This window comes from Mus caroli, chromosome 7, assembly GCF_900094665.2.
Source record: "Mus caroli chromosome 7, CAROLI_EIJ_v1.1, whole genome shotgun sequence".
NCBI lineage: Eukaryota > Metazoa > Chordata > Mammalia > Rodentia > Muridae > Mus > Mus caroli.
The window spans coordinates 61,704,395-61,718,349 of NC_034576.1; the positions used below are offsets into that span (position 1 = coordinate 61,704,395).

A 13,955-nucleotide genomic window follows, 5' to 3' on the forward strand; every position below is an offset into this window, starting at 1 on the left:
ATAAAATCTGCATCATACAGCAAAGCAGACTGAGAATTAAGATAAAAAACTATGACATGTGGTAAAGGATTAGATGGTTACCAGGCAGAAAAGAAGAGCATTTTAACAGGTGGAGTATTGGGTTGAGATAAGTAGCTGGATGTGATTGGGCAGCTATACAGATCATGATGGGTCTTGTAGACTTCAGATTTTTTCTTTGCATATCTTAAGAGGCAAAGACATAAATTCATATATTTATTACCATATGAACTGGGAAAGCCTACGTGTCTCTATTCTTTGCATTAATGAGATTGTTGCTATAGTTCCAGAAAGATTCAGCATGATAAAAGAGAAGGGATAGTGTATGGGATAGAGGAGAGTCAAGAGAACAGATTTCACATATTTGATATGAAAGATAGAGGGATAATGATGCTGTTGGGTTTTCACGGGGACAGATCAGGTAGGGGAGTTGTAGTGTACTAAATCACATTCTTTGTGTAGTGAGATTATTCAAGGGTAAATCTAGAGAGAATCTTCACCGAAGATGAAAATGAGTGGCTCTAGCATGACAGTCATCGTTACTATTTCCCTAGAATACTTTCAGGGAACTGTGATGAAATGAAAAGAGACGACAAAGGACAAAATCTATGGAATTACTATCCTTTGAGAGTTACACAAAGAATTCATGTTAAAGAGAAATGAGAAAAAGGAATTGGTTTGTTTGACCCTGTGTTCTACTCAGTATACCAAGCTTTGCAAGGTTAGGGAATTTGTAACTGTACTTATGGATCCACATCCAAATATGAAGATACTTTTTGGAACCATACAATGAGCAGACTGTTTTAGAGTCTCATTTCCATTCTTCTTACAATCTCCCATATGACTAGCTAAATGCCTTCCATTCCAGTCTCAATTCTCATCATAGCTTTTAAATAACCAGATATACATGTACCTTATGAAATCTAGTTAGCCAAATCAAAATATTTCAAATAATTGAAATATTAACTCTTAAAATAATTTACCATTATCCTGCCTCATAGAGTTGTTTGATCCTTCTCAGTGGATCTGAAAGAGCATAGTAGTAAGTTGGTTTATTTTGGGTAGGAGACTTGTGAGAGAAGAGCACAGGTCCTCATATAAACTAAACAAGTACTTTTTTGAGCTACATCCCTATCCCCTCCAATTTATTTGTTGATTCAAATGAAAAAGGTTTCTCGACACAGACATAGCTAGCTATGGAAGGAAGTAGCTCAAGATAAAATTGTGCAGAGGGTTCTAGTTTCTAACTAGATGATGTACATTTGAGTAGTAGAAGTTAGCCTATTATGCAACTGTATTTTAGAAGATGTTTCCAAAACTCTTGCATCTTTTACCTACTCCCACTAAGAACACCAAATACAGTGTTTGGGACCAGTATATCTTTATGCTGTGTTTCTCTGAATAGATATAATTCATCTGTATTTGTATATATTTGTGTATTTGCTTTAGTTATTGCCTCAATTTCTCATTGATATGTCCTAGAGTAGGAGTGGTTTCAAATTTTCTTTCACTTTTTTTTTTTAATCTTCAATTCCCAGGCTGTAATGCATCTGTTAAATGGATGTATAGATGAAATGATTGCAAAGACAAAGGTCCTGGGTAGCCAACCAGACCATACATGCAAATTTCTACAAAACTACCCAATAAAAAGCTAAGAAAAAAAATCATTAAAAAGATTGTTCCTGTGTATGAAGACTCATCCTGGATGCAGCTTTACTACCGATTCAGATACTCCTTACACTTTCCTACTGTGGAGGGAACACAATCCTCTACTGGTCTTAGGGGCACACCTGTATGGGAAAGCAACAGAAGGAAAACCAGCTTGTTTCTCATTCCTTAGATGATAGTGGGTAAATCCATCATGGTTTTATATGTAACTTTAAACCATCTGTTCAGTACTATGCAACTCCTAACTTATATTCTTCCAAGTCCTTTAGTTTGCATGTGTAAACCATTATTTATGTAAGGTTTTGGGTTTTTTGTTTGTTTGTTTCTTTGCCTTTCATCTTTACCATCTTTGCTTTTTCTGTTTCTACATAACCAACTCATAAGAGGAAATAATAAAATGGAAACAATCTGAAATTGTCATGTATAACAGCACTTGTAGGGGACATAAGCCTGTAGTTTGGTAACTCTTTAGTTATCTAGTAACACTTTAAACTTCCAGTTCTTTAGTGATGAGCTTAGTGGTATGAACTCAGTTTTCTTTTCTTTTCTTTAATTTTATTTTCTTTTCTTATCCTGTTATAAAAGGTAATAATTCAGTTACATGTCTGTTATGGCAAAAAAAAAATTGGAAAGATATCCTTGTATACAATACTAGTCATTTCTACTGGAGGACTAGCATTTTATACTTTGTTCATTAAAATTGTTACTATATGTGTGCACGCACGTGTGAGTGCGCATTTGTGGGATCCACTGATAGTCGCCATGTGTAATTTACCCCCTATTCCCCGTATTCCTCTTCTGTATCTCAGACTGTCCCAAGCTCTCTACAAAACTAGCGGTGTGCTCTTGTCACTTTTATTAGTGTATCCCCGAAAATTTCTGCCACTTGTAGTATATCAAATGCCATTCTTAATGGAATGTCATATGTAAACTCTATTTTGCAAGAGTTGGTTCTCTATTGTGTGACTAATGGGGTTAAACACACATTGTGAGGTATAGCAGCAAGTCCACTTCCATGCTAAACCATATCACTGGCCTTGTTTTTTAACTATTAATAAATGTACTGTCCTAGAAAATCAGAAGGGGAAATGAAAAAGCCAATGGAGAAGGCAATTCATTTGTCTCATTGCAAACTGAGCTTTGTCCTTTCTGTGTGTCCTTTATGGTATAGAGAGGAATGGAGGTGAGCCTGGAAAGGGCAACCTAACAAAGGTGAGCAGAATGCTGGCAGGATTTCTAGTGAGTCAATAGCTTCTTGTAACTCTTGTGTTATAATTAGCCTTGATAGAACTTATGAAAATATATAACCACTCAAATTTGAGAGTCTCATATTTAAAACTCAACAAATGCCTAAAAACATTTTGTCACCCTGGTAAGACACTGGTACTATATTTTTTTAAACTCAGCTCAGCTGTCAGGGTATGAAGACATAATTTGTACGTTGATCGGGTATTTCTCTTAGGTACTTATGACAATTAACCTTAGGTTCCTATTTTACAGGGAATGTTGGCAAAGGCTAACGTCTAGCTACCATAATGGTCACAAGGGAATCAACAACTTGGCCCTTTCTTCTGTAGCATGTGTAAATCAAAGCTCCTTGACAGGAAGAAAGACAGAGACAAGAAATAATTTTGAAGATTAACAGAAGTTTTAAGTTTGGTAAACTATACATATAGATTTAAGATTACCATATCTGACAATTGTGAAGAGTTACTTGATTGGAAGTATCTATCCAGTTGTATTTAATTGAGACTTGTGGCTTTAGAATGAGCTGAAATTTAGTATTGCCTGATGTCCTTACTATATAAGGAGAGCAAACACAAATAGGAAGAAAATGAGTAATATGGAGCAAGAGATTGGGCATTGTTTCTACAAGATGAAGAATTCCAAAGATTACTTTAAAAAAGGGAAAAAAATCAGAACCTAGAAGAGACAGTGATTCTCATACAGGTTTTAGGTAAAGCCCTAATAATACTTTTTGTTTGTTTGTTTGTTTAAAGAATGTGAATGTTACCATGCCTAATCTCCAGAATTAACACAATGAATTGTTTTGCACTATGTCAATTAGTCACTCAGTTTGCAGTAATACAGCAACCTTAGGGAACTAATACAATGCTCAATATAAATGAAAGCAGAAACATCGGAAAAATATATAGTGGTGCTAATAAACGGAATAATAAAGTGATAAAACTTAGCTATAATATAAACTCTACATTGCAAAGAAAATTTTAGTTGGATTTGTATAAAGGTGTCTTAGTCAGGGTTTCTATTCCTGCACAAACATCATGACCAAGAAGCAAGTTGGGGAGGAAAGGATTTACTTGGCTTACACTTCCATGCTGCTGTTCATCACCAAAGAAGTCAGGACTGGAACTCAAGCAAGTCAGGAAGCAGGAGCTGATGCAGAGGCCATGGAGGGATGTTCTTTATTGGCTTGCCTTCCCTGGCTTGCTCAGCCTGCTCTCTTATAGAACCCAAGACTACCAGCCCAGAGATGGTCCCACCCACAAGGGGCCTTTCTCCCTTGATCACTAATTGAGAAAATGCCTTACAGTTGGATCTCATGGAGGCATTTCCTCAACTGAAGCTCCTTTCTCTGTGATAACTCCAACTGTGTCAAGTTGACACAAAACTAGCCAGTACAAAAGGCCTAACTATTCAATGTACAAGACATATTAAATACATATTAAATGCATATTAAAAATGATTTTTTTAAAGGATGGAAACAAATCTTAGTGTTTTCTCAAAAAAGTTGAGCATGTTAATAACAAATACGCTTTGAGACAAATATGCAGCTAATTAAAAAATTATGAAAACACGAGACAGACCTCTCTATATACTTAAGAGCAGTCCTAGATTACTGGAAGAACCTAGAACCTTTCATAACAGAACTACAAGAAAAACGACATATCTACATTGCATAAGTTGCAAATCTTAAAATCATTGGTAGGACAACAATAAACCCATAATTACTTGAACACCATGGATAACTACTGTAAGTGACATGGAGCATCTCACACAACAGTGAAATGAAATTAAAAAATGTGTTTTAAGCATTTGTCATAACATACCACATTCTGAACCCTAAAAAAGTCATTGTAGGGCTATCATGGTTGTTGATTTAGTTCATTGATATAGTTCATTGATAAAGCACTTAGTTAGGATGTACAAGACCTTTAGAACAATAGTTTTAAGACGATGCTATGGAGCTATCAGAAAAAACCTTTACAGAGCTGTAGAAAGCAAAATTCCCATTTTAAATGATTTTATTATTCTAATTGTATTTGCACCCAATTTTCCCTAAGAAAGAGTGAACATTCAGGGAGTAATAGCTGGAAAACTGCAATTTTTTTGAGGCACAAATTTACATGCATATGATATCCAGTATAGAGTAAACCATAAAAGGTAATTATCATGATCCATTCTAATCATACTTGCCAAAAGCCAGAGACAGAATCTTGAAAGCAACAAAAAGAGAAGCAACTAATATCTATGTGTCTCCAATTAAATTGTTGGATAACTTATTTTTTAGATGTCCAAAGTTAAGAGGAAGAACTGAAAGGAGGGTACAGAAGCAGAAAGAGTGAAGGGTGGAGGTATAGAATTAGAACATTAACACTTAGGTTTTATATCCAGGGAAGTTTCTAAAAAGAATGAGAGTAATATTAAGAGGAATTCTTAAGTAAAAGTTTTGAGAAATCACTACTACTAGGTCTGTTTGTTTTTTTGAGAGAATACAGATAGAGTTAGTTCATGACTTTAGTCTCAGCACTGGGAAGCAGAAGCAGGAGGATTTCTTGTGTTTTAAGGCCAGCCAGGGCTACTTAGTAAGATCCTGCTTTAAATAATTAGAATAAGATTAATGTGGAAGGAACAATTTCGACTCATCTCAAGTTATAAAGTTTATGGTTTAAGATTAAACAACCTCAGTATTCAGTTTGGTTGTTAAACCCAGTATTTCTGAAGAATTTTAGAAATTAAGAAAAGTCATGTTATATGTACATTTTATAAAGGTGTAATTTGTGTTACTTTGAAATAAAGTAGTCCTCTATGAAGCCTCTTGCAATTAATCTGTCAGTTCAAATTTAAGTTTATATGTTAGAATCAATAATTAAACTGAAAGGATTCCAAGTCCTTTGTAGCTCAAATGTTTTTGCATCACAGTATCATATAGAAGCCATGTGAAAAATTATTTAGAGGAATAGGATCACTGTAGGGTTCTCTGGTTATAAAACATCAGTGACCCTAAGTACTGAATCTACTGCACTTAGCTTATTCATCTATTTCATATATACTTTGTTCATTATGGTTAATTACTGTATGTTCCTAGGCCTACAACTCTGTTTTCTTCTTTTCAATGATCATTTTGAATAGTTACAAGGTATACTTTTTTTTGTCACTCTTAGAATGCCAAAGCAAAGAAAAGGTATTAGAAAACAAGTGTTGGAACTTGAATTACTATTTCATAAATGCTTAAATTATAATATACAATGTTTAGATTTGTCCCTTATGCAGTACTTCAATGAAAATTGTTTTTTTATTTGGAAGAATGTATATAATGCCCTATGGTTTCTACAAAGAATACTGCAGAACACACAAAAGCAAACAATGAACCAAAATGTGACATTACCCCCCCCCCCCGCACACACACACACAAAAGAAGAGATCAGCATTAATGGCTGTATTGGAGGAAATCACAAGCCAAACAGTAAAAGATTAAAAAAATAAAAGAAAAAGAAAAAAAGAGAGACACACAAGGACCAAACTATGTAAAGCAAACATTTGTCAGTGATCATTTACATATAGGAGCATTAAATTAAAAGGGCAGAAGTAACCAGAAAAACAAACAAACAAACAAAAAACAAACAAAAAAAAGGTTGGCAGTAAAAGATTGAGAAAAAGGGCCCTTCCATGCAAATGTAACACAAAGTGAATTAGGGCAGGGAGCAAAATATATATCAGATTTGGGGAAAGGGGTAGAGACTGTTTAAAAATTAGATGCTTAGAGGAAACAAGGAATATTATGTGGGGATTATTCAACTGACTAAGGCAACATAACAGTATTTACAAAGCTGTAAATATCAAAGCTCCAAAAGAATATAATGTAACCATTAACAAAACTGAAAGAAGAAAGAATTGAAGTTCAAGGGCTTTTTTTAATACAAATGTTTATGGTCAGCCAAGGCTACATAAAAACCCCACCTCAACAAAGAGCTTAAATAACTCCAAGAAGGAAACATTCACTTTGTGTCAAATTACTGATAACCAAGCCCACTATTGTGATATGAGTTTGAGAATCTACTGTTTCCACTTAAAACGTTCCCTGTAATTATAGCAGGTAGAGTATGTCAAGCTGAAACAAAAGTCAGTAGACAATAGTTCGAATAAATAGAATTAACAGGAAAGGTCATTAGGTAATAATCTGCCTGTACTTGGGGTTTCACCATTTTTCATTGATTCAAGAAAACTTGTAGCAATTATAGGTAAGTTGTGTACATAATATATAAGAGTATATTTATGTATTGGTATGTGGGATCAGAGCTAGAACTGTATATAATATTAAAATTAAACTGATCTTCAGGCTCGATGATTTTAATGTTGCTGGGAATTGAACTCAGAACCTCTGGAAGGGCAGTCAGTGCTCTTAACCACTGATCCATCTCTCCAGCAAACCATCGCAGATAGCTGTGAACTACCGTGGTGTTGCTGGGAATTGAACTCGGGACTTTTGGCAGAACAGTTGGTGCTCTTAACCACTGAGCCATTTCTCCAGCAGTCTTTCTGCCAATTTTTAAAAGCCACATTCTTGAAAATAGTCACCATGTAAAAAGACATACAAAATATCCACCAACTAATGTATAAGCAAAACTGAATATGTATACAGTTTGATAGCTAGTCAATACAGTGAATGAATTGAATAAATAAGCATGTAAATTTTACTATGGACCCCAATACCAACTAGGCATGACAATGAAAACCTTTATTGATCAGAATATTTTGACCTCTGAAACAAGACCTTCCTGTGATTTGAGCTGCAACAGTTCCCTCATATTACATAAGAATATGTAGCACCTGCCAGACGGAATTGATCTGCGTTCTCTTAGACACTACTGGATGACTACAAGGGGCTTGGTAGTAATGGAACTTAGGCGTGTTTTAGTGCTGTTTTAGCATCAGTACCTCTAGGTTTTTAGTGCTTCTCAAATTTGTGCCTGTATCATTAGCCACAGGATTCTAGTCCAGCATTGTGCTAGCCAGTGTAGAGTTGGAATGAGAGAATTCCCTAGTGTTTCAAAGGCTGTATTGGTCATGGGCTCAAAAGTTGTGGCACTCTGTCCAGGGTCTTTGAACAGGCATTTTCCAAAGGAAGACTGAAAAAACTTGGAATGAGTATCTACTTTAGTACACACATACTAAGTCATTATTACAAGGGTCAAAGGAGTGCTCAAAACCATTATAATATAGGGGAAAACAACATATAGTTAATTAGGAAAAACTGGAAGTGTGTGAAGTATCTGAGCAATTAGGCGAATGTAATAAAAATATGTATCAGATACCAAACTGCAAATTTAACTGATATTCAAGTGTAATGATTGAGGATTCCAAACAACACATGACTGGAAGGTTAAAAGATTGGAACAATAGCAACAAATATTAGACCTGAAAACATCAATTAAATAACACATTGGTCAAAAATAAAAACTCTTACCCAGATTATTAGTTATCTGAAAATATATAGAAAGAAGAGAAAAATAAACAATGAAGGAAGGAAGTTTGTGGCATTGGTGAAGTACGATTAAAAAGGAAACTATTTTTTAACTTGGTGTTGGCTCATTTGCTTTGCTTACCCAATTCCCTAGCTTGAATCAATAGCATGAAGTGTTACAATAGGACAAAGGTTCAAATAGTTTGTGTTCAAGATAAAACAAAGAGAAAGGTTTAAGAGACTGAAGAATTAATGGCATTAAACATCCTATACTAGGTGAAAGTTATCCAGGTACAGGTTGTTCACAGGATTCCAGGTTTGGTCTATGTATTATGCCCCAGAACATAATCTTCACCTTGTGCTACACACATAGGTGTACATGTGCGCCTATGCACATGCACACACACGCACGCACACACACACACACACACACACACACATCAGAAAAATGTTGAAAACAAAAGAAACCATATATAAGAGCCCTCTCATATATGTAGCATATACCTCAATAGAAACATCATGCTTTGAAGTAGAGAAGTTTTTAAAGGGCTAAAGAATTGCATCTGTGTATATGCCCAGGAGAGGTATTGCTGGATCTTCCGGTAGTACTATGTCCAATTTTCTGAGGAACCACCAGACTTACTTCCAGAGTGGTTGTACCAGCTTGCAATCCCACCAGCAATGGAGGAGTGTTTCTCTTTCTCCACATCCTCCCCAGCATCTGCTGTCACCTGAATTTTTAGAGAAAGCACCCAAGGAGCTGTAGGGGTCTGCAGCCCTATAGGTGGAACAATATGAACTAACCAGTACCCCCAGAGCTCATGTCTCTAGCTGCATATGTAGCAGAAGATGGCCTAGTTGGCCATCACTGGGAAGAGAGGCCCCTTGGTATTGCAAACTGTATATGCCTCAGTACAGGGGAATGCCAGGGCCAAGAAGTGGGAGTGGGTGGATCGGGGAGCAGGGCTGGAGGAGGGTATAGGGAACTTTTGGGATAGCATTTGAAATGTAAAATATCTAATAAAAAAAGAAAACTTTAGGAATGAAAGAAAAAATTGCATCTGCTGTCTACTTTGATGAATACTTGAACAATTTAAAAAGAGGAAACAGTTGTTTTGACTCATGGTATTGGTGGTTTTAGTCCATGATCTACTGCTTCCATTACTTTTGTTGATTACAAGTGCAGGACATCATGGCAGAAGACATGATATATGAAGCAAGACTGTTCACCTCATAGTGGTCAAGAACCAGGAAGAGACATGAAAAGTCTAAGACATGGCTACTACAGACAACAACCTGGTGACCTACTTGTTCTGTCTACCATTTTCCAATAATGCCTTCAGATTCATTCACCAATTAGGCTTAATTGACTAATATGTCAGAGTTTCTATGTCCCAGTCATACATAAATGAATTAATATTTATGTTATTACATGGTTGTAATGCTGCCAACCAAGAATTACTATGCTTAACAGAGATATCCTTTAGAAACATGAGACTTATCAGACCACTCCCTCTTCTCCTAAAAGTTAATATGATAAAAGTGACCTGCCTTATGTAAAATGTTAAATTGGTGGGGTCTTTGGCACAGCAGCAGAGTGCTTACCTTGGATGCACTAAATCCTAGGTTTGCTCTCCAGTCCTACAAAAAATGTTAATTACAGTGGAAACAGAACCAAATGCAAAGTTCAGAGGTAGACTGCTTGTGTAGAATATGTAAGTCTTTGTATTTGATTCTCAACACCCCCAAATTTAGAATAATAAAGAGGCTTAGTGATAATCTTTAGTGTGAATATCATCAAAGTAAAAAGTTTTCTTTTTTTATGACATGGTTTCATTATGTATTCATGGTTTATCTGAACTTCTTCCTTTAAATCCCAAGTGCTATAAATAAAGATGTATGTCCCAGACCTGGCCAAAGCTATCCTAATAAATACAATGAAAAATAAGGGGTGTTTTGAAATTCTTTAAAATGTGAACTGTAAATTCAAAAGGGAGGCAAGGAGACAATAGTGGAAGTTTAAAATGAATTACAGAAGTTACCTTATAACAGTTATAAATATATTCACCCAATATTGGTGTGTGTAAATGTAGAAAGCAATTATTAAACAATGAGAAGTGAGATATCTAAGGTTCAGTAAAGCCTTAGATCTTTATAAACTACTTTAGAGTGCACAGATTATCAGGATAGAAAGCCATCAAGGCAACACTAGGTTTAAACTATTCAGGTATAGTCAAACTGTGGCTTGTAGGCTTAATAAGACTTCATGAAGCAAGGAAAGCTATAAATACAACATAACACAAACTTGTAAATTTACTTAAATGATAAGATTTTAGGATGTGTTTCTCTCTCTCTCTCTCTCTCTCTCTCTCTCTCTCTCTCTCTCTCTCTCGTGTGTGTGTGTGTGTGTGTGTGTGTATTACAGTTCTTAACTGAGAACGTTGTAGATAACAAAGTTGTGCCATCTTGTCTAACGTTTGGAACCCCTTGTCAGTAAGTCAAATGTTCTCAAACAGGTTGAGTGAAAATCAGTCTAACTTATTCAAAAGGAAAAGTACCATTTCTATGTTTGTATTGTATAGCCAATTCAATTTTCATAGGAGAAGCCATTTGTCCAAGTAAATAAGCACTCATAAACAATATTCTTGATAAGAATATGTTTTTCTTGTCAACTGTCTAATCTTGTGATATGGTATGATTTTCTTAATTTGGGGAAACAGTAGGGAAGGATTTCCAGAAGACATATATAATCATTCTACTAGTATTTTAAGTTTATCTAAGGATAAACTTAACTAAACATAACAGGCCAAAATTGAGCTCTGCATTTGGTACTTTATGTAAGTATTATCTGTACTGAAGTGATGTCACTGATTTACACCAATAAAAGAATAAAGAGTCTTTGTTCATTGATGGTGTTTAAATAAAACTTTAGCAGGTAACCTAGTTAAACAAGTAGCTTCATTAGAATGATGTATCTCAAAGATAATTAGCAAGAGACAAGCCTATTCAGTGCTCTGATTATAGGTTAGATATACAATTTCTAGTTGAATCTCAGGGTTCTTGTTTTGGTTTTCAGTTTTTTATAGATAAGCATGTCATCTATGAATAAATGTCTTTCCTCCTTTTCAAATTTGCAAGTCTGTTATTTTTTTTCATCACTTACTATACTGACTAGTACTTGTACAATATGTCATATTCTGCTAATAATACCTACTTGTGTCCTAAGTTATATTCTATTTTAGGTGATATTAAATGTATTTATAGTGTCTGCAAAACAACTGTAACACTTTCCCCTCCATGTTTATGATTCATAAGAAAGGACAGCATGGAATAGGAAAATATATGTATTGGTAAAAATAGTATATCACTTTCCTTGCCAGGCTTGTGCCAGATGAACTTCCATCACCTGCAAGTGGTACCAAGAAGAGTACTGATTTTTCATTTCCTATCATAGTTATATCAATGGAGGTTACAGGGAACATTGACACCCCCTACAACTTATCCCAACACAGAAGCAATAAGAATTAGTATTAGATGATCCTAGCCAACATTGTTTAACCAGAACACCTCAGTGCTGCTGGTTTGAACATCCAGTCACACCAAATATAAATAAAAATGAGCAAGACTCATTTTTTTCTTCTTTTCAACACCATAGGTTACAATGAAAAACCAAAATCACAACCTTAGTAGAAGGCAACAGTAAGAAATTATCAAGGGGACTGGGGAAATCAGAATTTCCATTGTAACCATGCAGCAAATGTATCATAACTGCTTTTTTTGCTGGATGGTGGTAAACTTGGTGAAGTAGGAACCTGAATTTGCAGCCACTATAACCTTGAACTACAGCTACATAGGAAGACTGATTAAATATTACATTTGACTTAGAATCACATAGTCCATAAATGTTCCAGGAGGACTGAAAAATCATTATTGTAAAAATTAAGAAAGTTACACCTTTAATAATGAAAAGTATTTTGCAAGTGCTAACATCTACATGAATCAGATATTGGAGTTTTCAAGAAATAAAGTAAGAAATGCAAAGTATTGGAATGCAAATTAATATATTCAAATAAAAAACTTGATAGGTGTACTCAAATATAAGGGCAATGAGAAATAAAAGAAAAGTTCAGTGGTAGAGCACTTTCTTAGCTTATATAAGGCCCTGGGTCCTTTGCCAGTGACCCAGCGACCCCTGCCACTATACATACACACATGTGAATTGAGGATGTGTGAAGGAGATTAACAGGATATGAACAAGAGCTCCTCATAGCATGCAAGTCATATAATGCTTACTTGAGTTCACAATGCAGTTGAACTTTAAGTACATATAACTAAAAAGTTTTAAGGATTTATATATTTTTAAAAGTTATTTTTCCTTTTAATAATATATGCAAAAGGATGCAAAATTTAACAGTTTTAATAGTTCAGAATATAAATTACCACATTGACATGGTACGAAAATTACCAGAAGCATATAGCATTAACAGTATTTGAAATGGACATGCCTTTAAACTGAATAATTCATTGAATCTATTTCTGTGTCAAAATATACCTACATGTTTCATAGATTCTTTTGTATGAATATAATCAAATGATCAGTATTCACTAAATTATCCCAGACCAATAAATCAGTAGAAATAAAAATATATGGAAATAGATGGCAGAGGCCTTTTCTCATTTTTTTTATCTCCCAAAGTTAACTAATATTATGATAATATTCTTTCCTGGAATATAGAGAAAACAGAAAACATATCTTAAATGTATCTTAAGCATATAATCATTTTTAAACTACAAATGCAGCATAGGGCTCTGATCAATCGGGCACTACCTATGAAATCTGAGTTGGAATTTGGTCTAGGATGACTGCATTTTCAGAATTTAGAACAATTTTTTTTTTTAGATGTTGGAGTTCAAACCCTATGTCTCACATGCACTAGGCAAGTGCTTTTCCACTGAGCTACAATCCTATTCCAAAATAAACTTATTTGTAAATGGTATTAGAAAAGAAGTTTTAAGAAATAGAATATTATTTTAAGGTAAATGAAAATACAACTTACCAAACTTTGGGGTGCATGAAATTTAGAGCAATTATACAAAATAAGGTTTTAAAATTAATATTTTCTACCTTAGAGAAATAGAAAAGGAACAAATTCAATTCCAAGTCAACCAGGAAGAAAAATCGTAATGTTAAACCAATGAAACTGTTATTAACTAAAGGAACAACCATCTAGAGACAGCCCCACTTAGAGACCCATTCCATAAACAACCACCAAACCCACTATGGCAGATGCCAGCAAGAGCCTGATGACAGGAGCCTGATATAGCTGTTTCCTGAGGGTCTTTATCAGTGCCTGGAAAATACAGATGTGAATGCTCACAGTCATCCATAGGATGGAACACAAGGTCTCCAATGAAGGAGCTAGAGAAAGTACCCAAGGAGCTAAAGGGGTCTGAAGCCCCATAGAAGGAACATCAATATGAACTAACTAATACCCTGTATTAGTTAGGGTTTTACTGCTGTGAACAGACACTATGACCAAGGCAAGTCTTATAAAAAACAACA

At 34.9% G+C, this 13,955-nt stretch overlaps 1 long non-coding RNA gene across 2 annotated transcripts in view; it reads right to left on the reverse strand.

The window, feature by feature from the left end:
* The window catches only part of LOC115031510, a 44,499-nt gene that overhangs the window by 2,792 nt on the left and 27,752 nt on the right, over nucleotides 1–13,955 (reverse strand). The window lies entirely within an intron of this gene.